The sequence below is a fragment of the Zalophus californianus genome, chromosome 8, assembly GCF_009762305.2.
Source record: "Zalophus californianus isolate mZalCal1 chromosome 8, mZalCal1.pri.v2, whole genome shotgun sequence".
NCBI lineage: Eukaryota > Metazoa > Chordata > Mammalia > Carnivora > Otariidae > Zalophus > Zalophus californianus.
This window is the reverse complement of record NC_045602.1, coordinates 107,542,381-107,564,391: the sequence shown is the minus strand read 5'-3', so window position 1 is coordinate 107,564,391 and position 22,011 is coordinate 107,542,381. Positions and strand designations below refer to the sequence as shown.

Below are 22,011 nucleotides of genomic sequence, written 5' to 3'. Positions count from 1 at the left end.
GGGATGTGGATGAAACAAATCAGACTACGTAAAGTCTTTAAAATAGTGCCTTGGTGCTATTACACTTATATATACAGTATACACATGTTTCTTTTATAATACCCTAAGTATCTTGGGAATATCTGTGAATTCAGGTAGTCTTGAAGTAAATTGAAGCAAGACTTACTTAATTAAAGTACTGCAATTTGAGGTCGTTTGGTATCCACATGCCACCTTTCCCTTGAACTCAAGGATGTTTTGCTTGTAGCTTAGAGCTCTTCTGCTTGTAAAGCAAACATCATGAAGCCCGAGAGTATTAGTTTGGAGATTTTAAAAATGTTTTTCCCCCCTGCTTTTTCTCAGGCTTATAGAAACTTTATTATTGTCACAAAGGAGAAGAAAAACTGATGTATTTGTTGGAATAATTTTAATTAGGGAATGAATGGAAATCAACTGGTTTTAGCTGACTCGCCTCTCTGGCATCTGCTCACCCTCCGTACAACCCCTTAAATAGTAAAATGCTATTTTTCTGGAGTTCTTCTCATTGGGAACGTTTTTAAAAGACCCTCTTGGAAGCTCATTTCAAAGCTCTTGGTACTCAGGGTGATGAGGTTTTCCTGGCGTAGGGATTTGTTTCAGGTTGTGCCATAAATCAACAAATGTGCTGCTTTTTCTGGTACTCTTTATGATCCTGGTGAGGGCTGAGCCATTCTTTAACGAAGCTTAAATAAGGTATAAAAGAAAGGAAAGGAAAGAAAGAGGAAAGGAGAGAGGAAAGGAAAGAAAAAAGGAAAGGAAAGGAGAACTAAGCCCTTAGATTTTAAGGAAACCCACCTACCTACCCAGGCTCTCCTGTCTAGTCTTTCTCTAAGATGAACTTTGATAAAGGTATCTCTCTGTCAAGCAACAGAGTGAATAAATTCACGGATTTCTCTGTCATGGGACTTTTATTTTTTCATATTGCAAAGTGGTTGAATGATCTCCTAGCCCTTTTGTGATGTGTGGACTTTTTTTTTTTTTTAAAGATTTATTTATTTATTTGAGAGAGAGAGAGTGGAGGGAGGGGCAGAGGGAAAGAATCTTCAAGTGAACTCTGCTGAGCATGGAGCCCAACATCATGGGGCTTGATCTCATGACCCATGAGATCATGACCTGAGGCAAAACCAAGAGTCGGACACTTAACTGAATGAGCCACCCAGGTGCCCCGATGTGTGAACTTGTAAATTTTGACCTAAAACATTGTTTTTCTTCCAGTATGGATCATGGCTCCATTTGCTGCCTCCATTTTGAACTTTTCTTCATAAATTCAGGTATAATTGTTCCTATCTTATTTCAATAGCCTTTGGTAGTTTAATCAGTTTATTGGATAGAAACACTGAGAATACTTGGAGCATATGACTAAAGAATTCAGAGTAAGAGCCTATTAATCTTTGTTTGCTTTTCCTTCTACAACATAAAACTAGAAACTTCTCATCAAGAAGGTGTCAAAACATCATTAGGTATGAGATAGCTGGTCACTAATAATGATAGTTCAGAAAGACCATTTATATGCATAAGAAAAGATAGGAATAAAGTATAAGGAGAAAGTATTTTGAAAGATTTTATAATGTCTTCCCCCAACAGATGTCCTTTCTGTCTTTTCCATATGACTCTGTTTTATGGGTCATTCTTTGGAAGCCAGGGAAAACTTCCTACTGGCCACTGACTTATCAGACAATATGCCATTCCTCTGCTTGAATCTTGACAGCTGCCCCAACCTAAAAAACCAAAATAATCTGTGTGTGGAACACATTTGCACAAAGTCCTTTGGCCTTGTGCCTCAACACTAATGGGTCATTAGTGGAGTGACTCTATAATTTATCATTAAGGCTGGGGCATTTTTGAGAGTGAAAGGAAGAGCTAGTAATAATTATCCAGGACAGCATAAACTAGGATTATTTCACACAAAATGGGCTGAATTATCAAGAAGTAACTGGGCAGTAAATAAAAACTTATTCAAAAGAAGGAGGGAAAATCAAAGTAGGAATTCTTTTCTTGCTATAATCTTGAGAAATTGTACCGTGTACTTTGAATCTATTAACTCATTAGACTAGTAACTATATTAGATGAATGTGCACTTCTATGGATGAGAAAACTGAGGCCCTAGGAAACACTGTCATTTGCCCAAGGCCATAGCATATTATATGTTGAGGATAGTATTGACTTTAGAGAGGTTAGAAATTACGAAAGGATCTATCTGAATGAATGAATGAATGAATGAATGAATGAATAAAATGATAAAAAGTCTAGCATATCTCATTCATGAGATGAAGAGAATCCTGTGCATATTACCATCTGGGTTTTCAGAAATCTGCCAATTTGAAAAATATTTTTAGCTCATTTAGACTTCCTACATCTATTTTACTTTCATAACATCATAAAGGTGATAGCAAATTCCAGCAAGTAAGAAAGCTTAGGACCATTGCTTGGATAATTTCTCTAAATGGGAAAATACATAGAGCTTTCCAGTCATATATTTGACTTGTTGAAAAGAGTTCTTATACTTTTATTTAGTAATTTTATTTCTAATAATAATATTTTATGGTTATAGAACTGAGCCTTTGTACCCTTTGCATAGGCCAGTTATTGGAATCCAGGGTAGCAGTTGAGACCTTCAACTGGAGGCTTTCTTCAGCCAATGGTAAGCTCCAGATACGGACCTGGTAGTTGTATGACCTTGAGCAAGTTATTTTATCCTTTCTGGTTCTCTACTTTCTTATATTAAAATATAGATTAATAATAACCACTTTGTTTACTGTGCATGGTTATTATAGGAATCAGTGAAATGCCACTGTGTCTCAAAGCACCTCAAAAATATAAAACATGGGGGGCACCTGGGTGGCTCAGATGGTTAAACGTCTGCCTTTGGCTCAGGTCATGATCTCAGGGTCCTGGGATCGAGTCCCACATTGGGCTCCTTGCTCAGCAAGGAGCTTCTGCTCCTCCCTCTGCTCAGCGAGAAGCTCCTGCTTCTCCCTCTGCCAGCCACTCCCCCTGTTTGTACTCTCTCTCTCTCTCTCTCTCTGGCAAATAAATAAATAAAATCTTTAAAATATATATATAACGTGGAACAGAAGAGCTGTTGTTGTCAGTCCTATAACCCTGAATGAAGTTTGCTTTCCAGTTTGACTCTCTCTTAGTCTGTTTAAAGGAGTTCCTTCAGTGGAAATATTCATAAAGGTAGACCGTGTTGAACGTATTTCTTCTTACATTCTGGGAGAGATTCTCTTTAGAAGGATAAATATGGTGATGACTATCCATCATATACTGGGTGTGGTAAACTGATTCTAAAATGGCCCCCAATTATCCTTACCTCCTGGATTTCAAGCCTATATATAATTCCCTTTCCTTGAATGTAGGCAGGAACTGTGATTTGCTCCTAACTGAGAAAATATGACAAAGAGGATCATTTATCACTTATGTGATCATGTTACATTAGATTGTAACTTCCATCTTGTTAGCATACTCTCTCCATTGACCCTTCCTTACTGGCTTAGTGACATAAGCTGCCATGTTGGAAAAGGCCCCAGAGCAAGGAACTGAGGATAGCCTCTGTCTAATAGCAAGAAACTGAGGCCTTCAGTCTGGGCTTTTTATTTATAGTGAGAAATAAGATGATGCATGTAAAGTTCATGATATAGTGGTCCTCAGTAGATTCCAGTTTCTCTCATTTCTTTCAAAGGTTGAATGGACTTTCATAGAACTGACACAGTCAATAAGCAGTGGCAGAAGAAGAGCATTCATTCATGAAACTGAGAGAAAGAGACTTCGGTAGAGGATGATATTGCCCTTACTGCATTGTGATTAGATTAACCAAGTTAGCTGGGCATTGGCTAAACTGGTTTTGTCTATTAAAGCAAGTTTTGCTAATAAAGGTGATAATAAATAGTTTGGAAGTAAAATTCTAGGTGTTATTCAGGCTTATGAAAAGTCTAAAGGGATGCCATGTTAGTGACTCCAATGTGCATGTTGTCTAGATAGAAAATGTTTTTATTCATTTAATGAATATTTACTGAGCACTTATTATGTACCGGGCACTCTGTGATGTTAGAATTTTAATTCTATCTGGATATATAACTCTTCATTGAAGGTCAACAGATTTAAATTTTCAGAGATAGGCTTTCATTAGCCCACATTATAGGAGATGAGTTTTTAAAAGTCGGGATTGTTGTGGTATTTACATAGAATGGTATATTCAGCAATAAGAAGAACAAACCAGTGATACATGCAACAGCCTGGATAAATCTCAACATCATTATGCTGAGTGAAAAAAGGCAGACAAAAGATCGTATGTATTGCATGATTCCATTCATACGAAATTCTACAAACTAACTGATAGTAGTTACCTGAGAATGAAGGGGGGAGAAGAAAGTTTGGGAGTGGCACAAATATTTGGTATCTTGGTTTGATTGTGGTGATGGCTTCATAGATGTATAGATGTGTCAAAATTCTTCAGAATGTACATGTTATATATGTAGTTTATCAATAATACCCCAATAAATTTGTAAAAATATTTCTAGACCATTTGAGGGGTAAGTGAAATAATGTTTATTAAATTAGCTGATATATAATTTTTATCTAATCTAATTGAATGCCTGTCTTTATAGTGGAATTTTAGTGCAGTCTAGGATAGGGAAGGAAAATACAATATTACAATATCTCTTTTTGACTGCAGATCACATCAACTGCTAAAGGATTTGTTGTGAACACAGTATGCAAAACTATCAAAAGATAGGAAACATTGTTTCTAGAAAACAGATACATATATATATATTAATTTTAGAGAGAGAGATTGAGAGAGCACTGGGGGAGGGGCAGAGGGAGAGATATATAGAGAGAGAATCTCAAGCAGACTCCTTGCTGAGTGTGGAGCCTAATGTGGGACTGGATCTCACAACACTGAGACCATGATCCAAGCTGAAATTGAGAGTCCGTTGCTCAACTGACTGAGCCACCCAGATGCCCCAGGAACAGATGTTTTTTATGGACATAGAGCATCTTTCTATTGATTTGAGCAAATGAAATATCCAACTATCAGGGTAGGCTGGTGACTAAGTGCAGAAACATACATGGTGATTTCATAGAATCTGTAGTAATTATAAACCAGTATTATATTTATTTTATTTTCTTTTATTAACATATAATGTATTATTTGTTTCAGGGGTACAGGTCTCTGATTCATCAGTCTTACACAATTCACAGTACTCACCATAGCACATACCCTCCCCAGTGTCCATCACCCAGCCACCCCATCCCTCCCACCCCCCTCCACTCCATAAACCTTCAGTTTGTTTCCTGAGATTAAGAGTCTCTTATGGTTTGTCTCCCTCTCTGGTTTCATCTTTATAAACTGGTTTTAAATTTTTGTATTGTCCATGATTCCTCTTAGGGATTTGTAAAAATAAAACAAAACACCTTTTTGTATCTCATTCAGATAAGTCTTTGAACATAAATTTTGAATTTATAGTTGAGATTAGATAGATCCATGAACATCTGAGTGGACTGATAAACATAATAATCTAGCAAAGAGAAAGACTAGGCATTAAAAATTAAATACTCTTCATTCAAATGTTTTGGAATATATTTATGTTTCTACTTTTACATTACTTGCTTTTCTTTAGGTTGAAGATGTGTAACATTTCATAGAAATCTTTTTCTGACAGAAGAAATAACCCATCTCATGTAACTACTTGACTTTGGAAAAGAAACCACCTAAACAACTTAGAAATAATTATTGTTCATTATCTGTGCCATTCAGAATGACTTATTTTTTTCCCTTCTGTTTTTCTTTTCTGATTTCCATATAATTATCTTTTCCTTTCTGTTATAGAATATCTCAGCCTTATCTTCCATTTCAGTTAATTGATTTTCTGCAGTAGCCAACCTGCTCTTCCCTATTTCCATTGACTTTTGAATAGAGAGGTTTTTTAAAAAAGATTTAATTTATTTATTTCGGAGAGAGTGAGAGCGCAAGCACGAGCCGGGGGAGGGGTAAAGGGAGAGGGAGAAACAGGCTCCCTGCTGAGAATGGAGCCTGAATACAGTGTGGGGCTTGATTCCAGGACCCCAGGATCTGGACTGGAGCAGAAGGAAGACTCTTAAAGGACTGAGCCAGCCAGGCTCCCCAGACAGTTTTATTTCTCATCCTGAAGAGGGCCCTCTATTGTGTTTGTATAGCTGGTTCTTGTCTTATGGATATGTTACTCTTAGAGATACAATTAGGTTATAAATTCAAGACCTTTAAGACCTTCTTCCTTTCTTACACTGTTTTATAAAGTATTAATTAGTCTCTTTTCTCAGGTCCATCCTTTCCATTTAGGTTTGATTTATTTATTCTCAGTCTGTTCCATGAGTATATCACAATTTATTTTTCCATTTTACTATTGTTGGACCTTTGAGTTTCTTCTAGTTTGGGGCTGTTACAATAATGCTATTATGGCTATTCTTTTAATGTTTATTCTGGTTCATATAAGCTAGATTATCCTGGATATAGAAAGGGAGTAGAATTGTGGGGTCATGTGTATGCACATCTTCAACTATATAGATGATGCCCAGCTATTTTCCAAAGCAGTTGTACCAATTTACAGTTACACCAGTAATGTGTATCTTCAGTTGACAGACCTTGTAGCGGACACTGTTGTTCCCCACCCATATACTCTGACACTCACTATTTTCATGTATGGCGAAATCAGGACTTTGAACTGAATACTTGCAACTCTTTGCTTGAAGGCTTTTTTATCGCTAGAGCCCACTTAGCTTGCAAACGGAGCAGTCTGGAAATGTCCATGAGTTTATCTTCTCCCCACCCATCCCTAGATGCTGCTGTCAGCAAATGCTCACCAATGGTGTATAACAACTCCAGGCTCCTCTTCTTACTACTGGCATAATTCTGAGATGTATTTGCCACCTTGTGGTCTTTTTATCGGGATATTGCTCACAGTGATAGCTAGCTTGCTCAATGATACTTTTTTGGCTTTCTTCTCTTATCTCTCTTCTCCACTTGTATATTAAAGTTTCCTAGGATCATCTCCCAAATAAACTGTTTGCAGTTGCATCCTTTACAGATACTTCTCAACATTTATGGAATGAGCTTCCCTCCTGTCTTTTCACATAGCCTTGTAGGTTTACTCTAAACACTTTTCACACTACATTGTCTTCCATAGGCATGTAAGCTATGTGAGGGAAGGGACTTGTGTTCACTTCATAGCTTTATTAATAGTATCTAGTAAAGTTTCTGGTATGTTGAAGGTGCTTATTCCTAGAGGAATGACTGTCTCCAACAGTATCAGGAAGCTAAAGGAAAAATAAAACACTGAAAGGTAATGGTGAATATAGGAGGTGGGAATACTGGAATATCTCAGAGAATATCTCTGAGAAATATTTGACCTCAGTGAAGTGTTAGGAACGCCTATGCAGATACCTTGGGGAGAGCATTCCAGAAGACAGGAAGAGCATGTGCAAAGGCTCTGAAATGGAAACACGCTTGACACATTCTAGGATAAGTTTATAGGCCTTTGTGGCTAGAGTAGAACAAGTAGAGTGATAGGAAATGAGGCAGGAGAAGTAGCCAGTGATAAATATAAAATGATGAATGAATAAATGAATAAATAAACACACAAGATAAAAGTCTGAAAATATATGATGAGAAGCAGCAGATACAGTGAAAAGGTAACAGATTTGAGTCAGACAGACTTAGATCTTCTTGTGAATAAATTTCTTAATTTGTAATATGGGAATATTAATGTTTAACATAGAGGGGTGGAGGATGAAAAGAGGAGCAGTGAGCAAATTGCTTAGTCAGAATAGGCTCTCAATAGAACTTAGTAGTAGTAGGAGAAGTAGCAATTAATAGAAGTAGTTAGTAGTCATTCTAGTGCAGTTAGTATTAAAATACTATGGTAATTGTGGTAAAAATAATTAATTTTCCCAAACAAAGGGAGGGTCAAGGATAGCTACTGAAAACAGTTAATATTTGAGCTCAGTCATAAAGAATACAAAGAAATTATGAAAATAGGAGGAGGAGCAAGATGGCGGAGGACTAGGAGATCTAAATTTCATCTGGTCCTAGGAATTCAGCTAGTTATCAAACCATTCAGAACACCTACAGACTGAACAGGAGATTGAAGAAAAGAATAGCAATTTTATGAACAGAAAAGCGACCAATTTCTGGAAGGTAGGACATGTGGAGAAGTGAATCCAAGGTGATATATAGAAGATAGACCGCAGGGGGAGGGAGCCTCTATCAGCTGGCTGCACAAAATCAGAACTTTTACAAGTCTGCTCCGCTGAGGGATGTCACTCCAGTGGCTTAGTGGGTGGGGTGGAACCCTTGCTGGGACAGTATGCTCACAGGACCCTCGGGGTCACAGAAAGACCGGGGTGCCTGAGTGCGGCAGAGCTCCCAGGTATCAGAGTGGGGAAGCTGGCTGCAAAGACGGAGCCGAGGAGTGGGCTCTCAGCTCCTGATTGTCATAAACTGTGATCCAAGGCACAGTCGGGCCACTACACTTCGAGTTGGGGCCCAACAAGTGGCAGATCCGGGGAGACTCCCCTTCCTCCCCCAGGAGGAGCGGCACGGGAGCCCACTGCAGGAATCTCCTGGGTTTGGAGACTCCAAACGGGGTCGTGTGCCAGAGATAGGAATGCTCTGTCACAGGCTGGGTGAGGACGGAGTGCGGCCAGAGACCAGGGAGACAGGAGTGACTGACTGCTTTTCTCTGGGGGCTCACTGAGGAGTGGGGCCCTGCCTGAGCTCTCGGCTCCTCTGGGACCAGAGATTGGGAGGCCGCCATTTTCACTCTCATCCTCCAATGCTGTACGGAAAGCTTTCGGAGAACAATAGCTACCGAGAGCAAAGGGGAGCAGACTACTTAGCCTGGCCTCTTACAAGGGTGGTACAATTCCAACTCAGGCAAGACATTTGAGAATCACGGCAACAGGCCCTTCCCCCAGAAGATCAGCAAGAACGTCCAGTCAATACCAAGTTTACTGATCAATGAGAACTGCAAAACCCCAGCAATAATGGGAATACAGCATATAGAATTCATGGCTTTTCCCCCACAATTGTTTAGTCTTTCAAAGTTAATTTTTAAAATTTTCTTTATTTTTTTCTTTTTCTATTTTTTTAGTTGAATTTTTCTTCTTTCCTTTTTCAACCAACATCCTATCAGTTCCTTTTTAAAAAAAAATTTCTTTTAATTTTCATTTTTATAGTCATATTCTATCCCTTCATTGTGTTTAACCTTATTTTTTGTGTATATATGTTTTTCTTTCTTTAAAATTTTGGGATACAGTTTCTTCTAAAAGACCAAAATATATCCTAAATCTAGGGTATGACTTTGTCCTAGTCTCCCACCTAATCACATTCTCTCCTTTTTTTAAAAATTTTTTTTCGTTCTTTTTTTCAACCAACTTCTGACCAATTCCTTTTGTAAAATCTTTTTTAATTTTCATCTTTACAGTCATATTCCATCCCTTCATCATATTTACCCTTATTTTTGTGTGTAGATAAGTTTTTTTTTTTCTTTAAAATTTTGGGAGGCAATTTCTCCTAACAGACCAAAATACACCAAAATCTAGTAATGTGTAATAAAGACAAAGTAATGTGTAATAAAAACAAAATCTAGTGTGTGGCTCTGTGCTATTCATTAGCCAGATCATATACTTTTTTTTTCCTTTCTTTTCTCCCCAGTTTCAGGTCTCTTCTGATTTGTTTAGTGTATATATTTTTCTGGGGGTGTTGTTACCCTTTTAGCATTTTGTTCTCTCTTTTATCTATTCTTCTCTGGACAAAATGACAAGACGGAAAAACTCACCTCAAAAAAAAGAACAAGAGGCAGTACCAACTGCCAGGGACCTAATCAATATGGACATTAGTAAGATGTCAGAACTAGAGTTCGGAATGACAATTATAAAGATACTAGCTGGGTTTGAAAAAAGCATAGAAGATCTATGAGAGAATCCCTTTCTGGAGATATAAAAGAACTAAAATCTAACTAAGTCAAAATCAAAAAGGCTATTAATGAGATGCAATAAAAAATGGAGGCTCTAACTCCTAGGATAAATGAGGCAGAAGAGAGAATTAGTGATATAGAAGACCAAATGATGGAGAATAAAGCTGAGAAAAGGAGTGATAACTACTGGATCATGAGGGCAGAATTCGAGATATAAGTGATACCATAAGACAAAACAATATTAGAGTAATTGGTATCCCGGAAGAAGAAGAAAGAGAGGGGCAGAAGGTATACTGGAGCAAATTATAGTGGAGAACTTCCCTAATTTGGGGAAGGAAACAGGCATCAAAATCCAAAAGGCACAGAAACCCCCCTCAAGGGGCGCCTGGGTGGCTCAGTTGTTAAGTGTCTGGGTCTGGCTCAGGTCATGATCCCAGGGTCCTGGGATCGAACTCCACATTGGGCTCCCTGCCCCATGGGAAGTCTGCTTCTCCCTCTCCCACTCCGCCTGCTTGTGTTCCCTCTCTTGCTGTGTCTCCCACTGTCAAATAAATAAAAGAAAAAAATAAAAGAAACCCCCCTCAAAATCAGTAAAAATCGGTCAATACCCTGACATCTAATAGTAAAACTCACAAGTCTCAGGGACAAAGAGAAAATCCTGAAAGCAGCTCGGGACAAGAGGTCTGTAACCTACAATGGTAGAAACATTAGATTGGCAGCAGACCTATCCACAGAGACCTGGCAGGCCAGAAGGGGCTGGCATGATATATTCAGAGCACTAAATGAGAAAAATTTGCAGCCAAGAATACTATATCCAGCTAGGCTATCATTGAAAATAGGAGAGATAAAAAGCTTCCACGACAAGCAAAAACTAAAAGAATTTGTGAAACGAAACCAGCCCGACCAGAAATATTGAAAGGGGTCCTCTGAGCAAAGAAAGAGCCTAAAAGTAACATAGAGCAGAAAGGAACAGACACAATATACAGTAACCGTCACCTTACAGACAATACAATGGCAATAAATTTGTATCTTTCAGTAGTTACCCTGAGTGTAAATGGGCTAAATGCCCCAATGAAAGGACACAGGCTATCAGATTGGATAAAAAATAAGACCCATTGATGTACTGTCTGCAAGAGACTCATTGTAGACCCAAAGACACCCCCAGATTGAAAACGAGGGGGTAGAAAACCATTTACCATGCTAATGGACACCAAAAGAAAGCTGGGGTGGCAATCCTTATATCAGATAAATTAGATTTTCAGCCAAAGACTATAATAAGAGATGAGGAAGGACAATATACCCTACCTAAAGAGTCTATCCAACAAGAAGATCTAACAATTGTAAGTATCTATGCCCCTAACATGGGAGCAGCCAATTATATGAGCCAATTAATAACAAAAGCAAAGAAACACATGGACAATAATAAAATAATAGTAGGGGTCTTTAACAGCCCCCTCACTGAAATGAACAGATCATGTAAGCAAAAGTTCAACAAGGAAATAAAGGCTTTAAATGACACACTGGACCAGATGGACTTCACAGATAGAACATTTCATCCCAAAGCAACAGAATACACATTCTTCTCTAGTGCCCATGGAATATTCTCCAGAATGGATCACATCCTGGGTCACATATCAGGTCTCAGCTGGTACCAAAAGATTAGGATCAATCCCTGCATATTTTTGGACCACAGTGCTTTGAAACTAGAGCTCAATCACAAGAGGAAAGTTGGAAATAACTCAAATACCTGGAGGCTAAAGAACGTCCTACTAAAGAATGAATGGGTCAACCAGGAAATTAAAGAAGAATTAAAAAATTTCATGGAAACCAATGAAAATGAAAACACAACTGTTCAAAATCTTTGGGATGCAACAAAGGCAGTCCTAAGAGGAAAGTATATAGCAATAGAAACCTTTCTCAAGAAACAAGAAAGGTCTCAAATACGCAACCTAACCCTACACCTCAAGGAGCTAGAGAAAGAACAGCAAATAAAGCCTAAACCCAGCAGGAGAAGAGAAATAATAAAGATCAGAGCAGAAATCAATGAAAAAGAGTCCAAAAGAACAGTAGAACAGATCAACGAAACTAGGAGCTGGTTCTTTGAAAGAATTAAGATTGATAAACCCCTGGCCAGACTTATCAAAAAGAAAACAGAAATGACCCAAATAAAGAAAATCATGAATGAAAGAGGAGCGATCACAACCAACACCAAAGAAATACAAACAATTATAAGAACATATTATGAGCATCTATATGCCAGCAAATTAGATAATCTGGAACGAAGGGATGCATTCCTAGAGACATATAAACTACCAAAACTGAACCAGGGAGAAATAGAAAACCTGAACAGACCCATAACCAGTAAGGAAATTGAAGCAGTCATCAAAAATCTCCCAACAAACAAAAGCCCAGGACCAGATGGCTTCCCGGGGGAATTCTACCAAACATTTAAAGAAGAATTAATACCTATTCTCCTGAAACTGTTCCAAAAAATAGAAATGGAAGGAAAACTTCCAAACTCGTTTTATGAGGCCACCATTACCTTGATCCCAGAACCAAAGACCCCATCAAGAAGGAGAACTACAGACCAATATCCCTGATGAACATGGATGCAAAAATTCTCACCAAAATTCTAGCCAATAGGATCCAACAGTATATTAAAGGAATATTCACCACAACCAAATGGGATATATTCCTGGGCTGCAAGTTTGGTTCAGCATCCGCAAATCAATCAATGTGATACAATACATTAATAAAAGAAAGAACAAGAACCATATGATCCTCTCAGTAGATGCAGAAAAAGCAGTTGACAAAGTACAGCATCCTTTCTTGATTAAAACTCTTCAGAATGTAGGAATAGAGGGTACATACTTCAATATCATAAAAGCCATCTATGAAAAACCCACAGCGAATATCATTCTCCGTGGGGAAAAACTGAGAGCTTTTCCCCTAAGGTCAGGAACGTGGCAGGGATGTCCGCTATCACCACTGCTATTCAACATAGTGCTAGAAGTCCTAGCCTCAGCAATCAGACAACAAAAAGAAATAAAAGGCATCTGAATCGTCAAAGAAGAAGTGAAGCTCTTTTTGCAGATGATAGGATACTTTATGTGGAAAACCCAAAAGACCACCCCAAAACTGCTAGAACTCATACAGGAATTCAGTAAAGTGGCAGGATATAAAATCAATGCACAGAAATCAGTGGCATTTCTATACACCAACAACAAGACAGAAGAAAGAGAAATTAAGGAGTCAATCCCATTTCCATTTGCACCCAAACCATAAGATACCTGGTTATAAATCTAACCAAAGAGACAGAGGATCTGTACTCCGAAAATTACAGAATACCCATGAAAGAAATTGAGGAAAACACAAAGAAATGGATAAACGTTCCATGCTCATGGATTGGAAGAACAAATATTGTGAAAATGTCTATGCTACCTAGAGCAATCCACACATTTAATGCAATCCCTATCAAAATACCATCGACTTTTTTCAAAGAAATAGAACAAATAATCCTAAAATTTATATGGAACCAGAAAAGACCCCAAATAGCCAGAGGAATGTTGAAAAAGAAAAGCAAAACTGGTGGCATCACAATTCCGGACTTCAAGCTTTGTTAGAAAGCTGTAATCCTCAAGACAGTATGGTACTGGCACAAAATAGACACATAGATCAGTGTGACAGAATAGAGAGCCCAGAAATGGACCCTCAACTCTATGGTCTTGTAGTCTTCAACAAAGCAGGAAAGAATGTCCAATGGAGAAAAGTCAGTCTCTTCAACAAATGGTGTTGGGAAATTTGTACAGCCACATGCAGAAGAATGAAACTGGACCATTTCCTTACACGACACACAAAAATAGACTCAGAATGGATGAAAGACCTAAATGTGAGACAGGAGTCCATCAAAATCCTTGAGGAGAACACAGGCAGCAACCTCTTCAACCTCAGCTGCAGCAACTTCTTCCTAGAAACCTTGCAAAGTCAGGGGAAGCAAGGGCAAAAATGAACTATTGGGACTTCATCAAGATGAAAAGCTTTTGCACAGCAATGGAAACAGTCAACAAAACCAAAAGACAGCCGACAGAATGGGAGAAGATATTTGCAAATGACAAATCAGATAAAGGGCTAGTATCCAAAATCTATAAAGAAATTACCAAACTCAACACCCAAAGTACAAATAATCCAAAAAGAAATGGACAAAAGACATGAACAGATATTTTTGCAAAGAAGACATCCAGATGGCCAACAGAAACATGAAAAAGTGTTCAACATCACTTGGCATCAGGGAAATCCAAATGAAAACCTTAATGAGATACCACCTCACACCAGTCAATGGCTAAAATCAACAAGTCAGGAAACGACAGATGTTGGCGAGGTTGTGGAGAAAGGGGAACCCTCCTACACTGTTGGTGGGAATGCTAGCTGGTGCAGCCACTCTGGAAAACAGTATGGAGTTTCCTCAAAAAGTTGAAAATAGAGGTACTGTATGGCTTAGCAATTGCTCTACTCGGTATTTACCCTGAAGATACAAATGTAGTGATCTGAAGGGGCACCTGCACCCCAATGTTTATATCAGCAACGTCCACAATAGCCAAACTATGGAAGGAGCCTAGATGTCCATCAACAGATGAATGGATAAAGAAGAAGTGGTATATATACACAATGGAATATTATGCAGCCATCAAAAAATTGAAATCTTGCCATTTGTAATGACATGGATGGAACTAGAGAGTATTCTAAGCGAAATAAGTCAATCAGAGAAAGAGAAATACCATAATATCTCACTGATTTGTGGGATTTGAGAAAGAAGACAGAGGGTTATATGGGAATGGAGGGCAAAATGAAACAAGATGAAACCAGAGAGGGAGACAAACCATAAGAGACTCTTAGTCTCAGGAAACAAACTGAGGGTTGTTGGAGTGGAGGGGGGTGGGAGGGATGGTGTAGCTGGGTGATGGACATTTGGCAGGGTATGTGCTTTGGTGAGTGCTGTGATTGTGTAAGACTGATGAATCACAGACCTGTACCCCGAAACAAATAATACATTATACATCAGTAAATGAAAATAAAAAACTTCTATCTGAAATTTTGAATTTGCTCAAGCTATTTGTGGCAAGTCAAGTGCATGTGTTTATAGATACTTTCTTAGTAGATAAAAGTTTCTGCGTGCTTTTTGAAATAATGCAATAGAAACGGTTGATTTTACGATGAGTAGTTTATTTCTGAACTGTGAATATAAAAGTGTCTGTTCTATTTAAAAAGATTATGAAAATAAGTCAGTCAAGAAAGAATATTGGATTTCTAGAGATTAAATTTTGCTCACTGTAAATAACTAAATTCATTTCTATTTTCCTAATTAGATACTGACTGAATCACTTAGATTCCATGAGCAAGTCTGGGATGGGTCATTTATATTTCTTTCAGTTAGTTTAAGTTTGAATCTATTACTCTCTCTTTTTTTAAGATTTTATTTATTTGAGAGAGAGAGAGACCAAGTGCAGAAGTGGGGGAGGGGCAAAGGGAGAGGGAGAAGCAGACGCCCCGCTGAGCTGGGAGTCCAACAGGGGGCTTGATCCCAGGACCCTTAGATCAAGACCCGAGCCAAAGTCAGACACTTAACCAGCTGAGCACTCAAGCACCCCTGCAGTCTATTACTTTCAACATAATAACCCAGTTAGTACATAGAGATTACAATAGAAACTCAAGAATAGAAATCTATAAATATAGTACATTATAGTAAGCCCTGTGAAAACAAAATCAGGACATGTAAAATATATTTGATAACATTGAGCCCAAATATTTCCTATAAATTGCTCAGAAAATTAGGAATCTCTGTTTCCTGCTCATTTTCTTTCCTGTCTGCCTCCCATTATATTCATTCCACTTCTTGGATCTTATAAATATATCACTCAGATCATTACTTCTGCATTGCACACGTGCTATTAATGTTGTTAAGGTGAGCTGGGGGTTGTTTCCTGGTTCTAAATGTTTACCTGCTCCTTGGGGCTCTTGGCTGACAAGTACATCTACAATGAATGTTGAATGTTGAATCAAAACCACTTGAGAAAAGACAAGCTGATGAATTATGGATAAATTAATATTTTGGGAATTCATGTATCATAAAATCTGTGGCATTGGAAGACATCACTATTTTAGATGTTTAAAAAATCCTGCATCCATCATTATCTATTGCTTACAGAATCCAAATTAACATATCAGTGAAAGAATTAGTTACACAGTTGATGGAAGAGCCAAGAAGCCCAACGTTGGATATTGTGATAACCCAGATAATTGCAACAGCAGGAAGCCATTACCACCCCAATGGCTGGAAGAACAAAGAAAGGAATGGTATTACTGGAACCAAGGAAACAGGTTCACTCAGTAGAAGCTAGAACTATGCTGAACTTGTGTGATAGGGACTGGAGTGAATGAGCAGATAGAGCCACTGCCAGAGATGTCACCTGAGGCAGCAGTAGTGGGCATGGGCAGGGAGAGATACCCTGGTTTCTCTGTCACACTCCCAATCCGTTCTTCTACCAGTGCTGCCCATTGGCTGAATCCAGGAGGAAAAGTGCTGATATGGAAGCTTAGGAAACCGAGTCCACAGAGGTTAGCCCCATTGTAGTGCGGAGCAGAGCAGAGAAAGAGTAGAAAAAGAACAAGAAAGGGATTTGAAGACAAGCTCAGGACCAGTACATAGGGAATAGTTGAACAACCAAAGTTCAAGGACCTTAGGGACGGGGATCTTCCTTTAAGAACTCTGTTATGAGTAACTTTCAGCCTCCAATTTTAAGTCACTGTGCCTTATCAGTCTGATTTTCAAGGGAGAGAATCAAATTTGTTTCAAGTCTTCATTCCTATCCAGTCACCTATTGTCAAAGAGAAGGATTAACTAATAAGAATGTGGCAGACTGGCACCTAATCCCTATGAATTCTGTTTCTGAGAAGCGTGGCTCAAGGGCTGGGAATATATTGTATACTTTGCCTGACTACTAGATTTCAGTTACCTACTACCTACTACCTTTTGAACTTGTATTCTTAAGTGAAATTAGCCTATTCTGGGCTGTTTTGTCAGGTTGAATATCAGTGTTATACTAGTAACATATTATTAATTGGCTAGTTTTGAGTATTTTTGGATTAGAGGATATAGTAAGGAAATTATCTTTTCCTGTAATTGTTTATTGGAACTCAGTCAGAATCTCATTTTAGAAATAAGTCTTGAATAACTCCTCAATTTTATTCTTATTACTGGTCTTTCATTTGACAACATTTTTATCTTATACCCAAATAATAAATATTTTTAAGTTTTACACATGTCTGTGTACATTTTTTTTTAAGATTTTATTTATTTATTTGACAGCGAGAGAGCACAAGCAGGGTCAGCAGCAGAGGGAGAGGGAGAAGCAGGCTCCCCGATGAGCAGGGAGCCCGATGCGGGGCGCTATCCCAGGACTCTGGGATCATGATCTGAGCCAAAGGCACACACTGAACTGACGGAGCCACCCAGGTGCCCCTATGTGCATTCTTTTTTAAATTAAAAAAAATATTCTGTCTCAGTAATATCTATGTTCTCATTTCTTCAAGGTTTAACATTTATAAAGAGTTCTTAGAGTTAATAAGAAATCAAGTCTACAATTTTTTTTCTACTTTCTAGCTCACTAAAATTTATGTACTGAGTTTTTCCTGCTGCCTAACCATTTAACTGTTTATTTTGCAGTTCAAAAATTTACCAGGACATGTTTGTATATCAGTTTCTCTTCACTAAACGTGACATACCGTTTCAGTTTGCTTGCTTATTTTTCCCCCTAAACCTGTGCATTTTTAAAATAATTTTTGTGATTGCTTATGTTTCAGTTTTACCAGTTTTCCTTTTGAGAATACACTTAAATTGTTGGTTGGATAATCATTCTTTCACTTTTCCCTTTTTTTTTTTGCCTTCCACATTGAGATAAACTGTGCCGATTTGTTCTCCCTTATGTGTGACCAACTGTCCCAGTTAGCCCTGGATTGACAGGTTCCTGAGACATAGAACTTCCATTGCTAAAGCTGGGAAAGTCCTGGGCAACTGGAGATAATCTGGTTATCTTGACTGCATATCACTGACCCAGTCCTTTACAGTAGCAGTCTTTACTCCTCCCAGCCTTTTAATATGGGTTTTAATTATCTTATTTTTATTTATTTATTTACTTATGCCTTCATGTATTCATTCATTTATTCATTTAATTTTAAATCCAGTGTAGTTGACATACAGTGTTATATTAGTTTCAGGTGTACAATATAGTGATTCAGCACTTCCATACATCACCCTGTGCTCTCATCACGAGTGTACTTTTAATCTCCTTCACCTGTTTCACCCATCCCCCCACCCACCTTTTCCTCTAGTAACCATCAGTTCTCTACAGTTAAGAGTCTGTTGTTGTTGTTGTTGTTTTTTTTTTTTTTTTTTTTTTTGGTTTGTCTGTCTCTGTTTTTCTTTGTTTTGTTTCTTAAATTCCACATATGAGTAAAATCATATGGTACTTGTCTTTCTCTGACTGGCTTATTTCACTTAGAATTATACTCTCTAGATCCATCCATGTTGTTGTAAATGGGAAGATTTCATTTTTTTTATGGCTGAGTAATTCCATTGTGTGTCTGTGTATACACACACCACATTTTCTTTATCCATTCATCTATTGGTAGATACTTGGGCTGCTTCCATAATTTGTCTATTATAAATAAGGCTGCAGTAGCATAGGGGTGCATCTGTCTTTGTGATTTAGTGTTTTGTATTCTTTGGGTAAATAACCAGAAGTGGAATTACTGGATCATATGATAGTTCTATTTTTAATTTTTTGAGAAAGTTCCATACTGTTTACCACAGTGGCTGCACTGGTTTGCATTCCCACCAACAGTGCACGAAGAGGGTTCCTTTTTCTCCACATCCTTGCCAACACTTGTTTTTTGTGTTTTTGATTTTAGCCATTTTAACAAGGGTGAGATGATATCATTATGGTTATGATTTACATTCTTGATGATGAGGGATGTTGAGCATCTTTTCACGTGTCTGTTGGCCATCTCTGTGTCTTCTTTGGAGAAATGTCTGTTCATGTCTTCTGCCCATTTTAAATTAATTATCTTATTAAAAATACTGTTTTCTTTCATGGTTCCTTACCTTAGTGCTCTCCCTTTCCATCGTATCCTAAACTCTTCAGCTTGTTGAATTCTTTTGTCTTCTGCTCATTTTTAACAGCTTTTTTTCCAGCTAGTAGAGATGCCACCAGTTTTGTTTAAATGCTATTTTTGTTTCTTTAGTAATTCTCAGAAATGGTATCTTGAAATTGTAGACTGTTGCTCCTTTCTATGAGTATGAATCATGCAGACTTACCAATTTAGTCAAATATCCAAATTTCCATAAGATTCAATGCAAATTCTGTCATGTAGTCCTTTTCTTAGACTCTTGTTTATTCCTTTTATTCATCCTTGATAAGTGCCATCAAATAGTGTTTTCTTTCACTAAAGACAAGGAATGTGAATTTAACCTTGACTGTTCGGGTGCTGTCCATTCTCAGACCCAGCGGTAGAGAACAGACTTACATGAACATGGTATAGGCTAAGCTATTCTGCTTGCTCCTCTTATGGTCTAGGCCCCGCTGTACTGGTCTGTCTGTTCCACGGCTACGAAAGGAACTGTCATGCCAGCATGTCGTCCTTCCAGTGCCTCTAATCATTTACTTTTGTGAATTACTTTTTGCCTTCCTTTTTTGTCTTCCCCTTCTATACCAAGTTTTCTTTTATAGCAACTTCTTTTTTGTTTTCTGGGAACCAGAAATAAATGCAGAAATACAGTGGTTGTACTAAACTTAGTCTAGCTTCCCTAAGTTACTAGCAGCAGTGTAACAATAACAACAATAATAACAACAGCAGCATTCACTGATCACTTGCTGTGTGTTAGATACTGTGGGAGATAGTGTGTCACTTTATCCATTGAGTAGCCCACCTTGTTAATAAGGAAGGCTCATGCATCTCTAAACTAGGGAGAGATAGTAAAACAGGGTAAAATTAATTCCTGCCTTTTTTTTTTTCAGGTAAGAAGATCACTTAGTCTTTTCATCTAACCAATTTCATCAACATTCTAGTTAGTGACAGTTTCTTCTACTGGCTTGCTTATCAGTTTTCATTAACAAGGTTTTTGAGAGTTGTAATATTTTCTACTGTCTTTTCAAATATTTTGCTGAGAAATTTAAAAATTATTCTTTAGTACTTGCAACTATATAACTTTATTTTGTTTATAAATTGGATCCTAGGAGCCTTTAACAGATGGAAATATTATACTTTTTTATTGAAAGTAGTACAACATATAACTTATAAATAATAAAAGGGGCTTACTGGATCATGTTATTTTAAAGGTCAAAATTAGGATAGATGTCAGGTGCAGTTTAACTGTGGTTCTGTACTTTAGTGATTCTTTTGGCTTTTCCCTCACCTATGTTTATTCCTTATTCTCAGACTTGCTTCACTAATATTCACAAATTTGTGTATTAAATTCTGAACATTAAGTCATGCAGAAAGAAAAGGTTGTTCTGTCAAATCCTTGAAAAAATGTCATAAGCTGTGTTCTACTTCTACAACTCCTGAATTACTCTTTTGTTTCTGGGATGGATCACCCGGGTTTACCCTGGGAGTATAACTGCAGTCAGTCATTCACAAACCCCTTAGTTGCTACCCACACAAGATAGGGGGAGGGGATTGGCTCCAGGAATACAAGTTCATGGTTACATATTCATCTACATTCTCTCAAAAGTAGGGAATACTCTGTAATGGCCAAGGCCATGCCTTCTCTTTCTGAGACAAATTTCTAGTAGGTGATTTCCACTTTTGAAAACTTGTACTAAAATATTGCTGGGGTGAGAATATATTTTTCTTTAATTTGGAAAACTCTTCCTTCTTTGACTTTGGGTGTTCAGTTCTTCCTTGTCTGGGAAGTCCCACCTCTTCAAAGGCCCTTTCTTTATTTTATAAAAATCATGTAATGAAATAGATCATATTGCTCCTATTTTCTGTATTTCTTACTTTTACAGTTAGGATATATATTAACTATCTCTTCGGACTGTTGTTTGATGAACAAGACATGATTTTGCACAATGTTTTCAACACTAAAGCTTAACATGACTACTTGGTACATTATCCTTATCTTTCCTATTAAATTAAAAGTGAATAGTAGATAGGAAGTGAGTCTGATGGATTCTTGCCCTCATACCTTACCACCTTTTGTGTTTTGCACACAGCATATGCTAAAAGCTCATTAAATAAAAGAAATAAAAATATTCCACTGGAATGGAAAAATTTGCTTCAACACAATCACTACCTCCATGAGTCTCCTATCTGCTCTCTCATCTCCATCCAAATTACATACTCAGCCTTATCTCTTCCCTCTAATTACACCCCCTCTTGACCTGTAAATGATGGGAATACCTCCCTGACCTTTGCTGAACTGGTTTTAAGTTTCTCTCCTGTTTGCAAATCTAATGCATTGAATTTTTTTTCTCTGTAAGCTCTTGGAAGGCTGTGTCAAAGTCTATATTTTTTGAGTTATAATACACCAAGCTTGATACTAAGCCCAATTTGGTTCATAAAAATTGGTTTATGATTATATGGTTATTTATTATTTATATGGTGTGATTATAAAGTGTGGCTCTGAACAAAGTCACATAAAATGGAAGTACATAATATCAAGGAATGCACCTTAAAAAAAACTGCATTAATTTGAACCTTATGTAAAAGAACAGAAAGAGTACTAAAATAGGGGAATTTAAATGCACTTTAATATTTTGAAGGGAAAAACAAATTCTTACTGTTTTTATACACTGTATATATATATATCTATACCTTTATTGAATGAAGACAAAATTGTATTCAGGTATGAATATTTTTGCATACCTAGAAGAAGTTAGCTAACTCTTAAATCTCATTCCTGAAACTAATCTTCCATTTCAAATTGGAAAGATCTATGTGTTTTTACTGAAGTTTTTAAATAGTCAAAATAATAAATAGCATT

General features: G+C 37.5%; 1 long non-coding RNA gene across 2 annotated transcripts in view; it reads left to right on the top strand.

Annotated features, from left to right (window-relative positions):
• The window catches only part of LOC113938262, a 122,099-nt gene that overhangs the window by 84,851 nt on the left and 15,237 nt on the right, over positions 1–22,011 (top strand). For both annotated transcript variants that reach the window (XR_003524869.2, XR_003524870.2), the window contains 2 exons: positions 1,234–1,289; positions 2,597–2,659. This is a non-coding gene — a long non-coding RNA (uncharacterized LOC113938262). The remainder of the gene's footprint in view (positions 1–1,233; positions 1,290–2,596; positions 2,660–22,011) is intronic.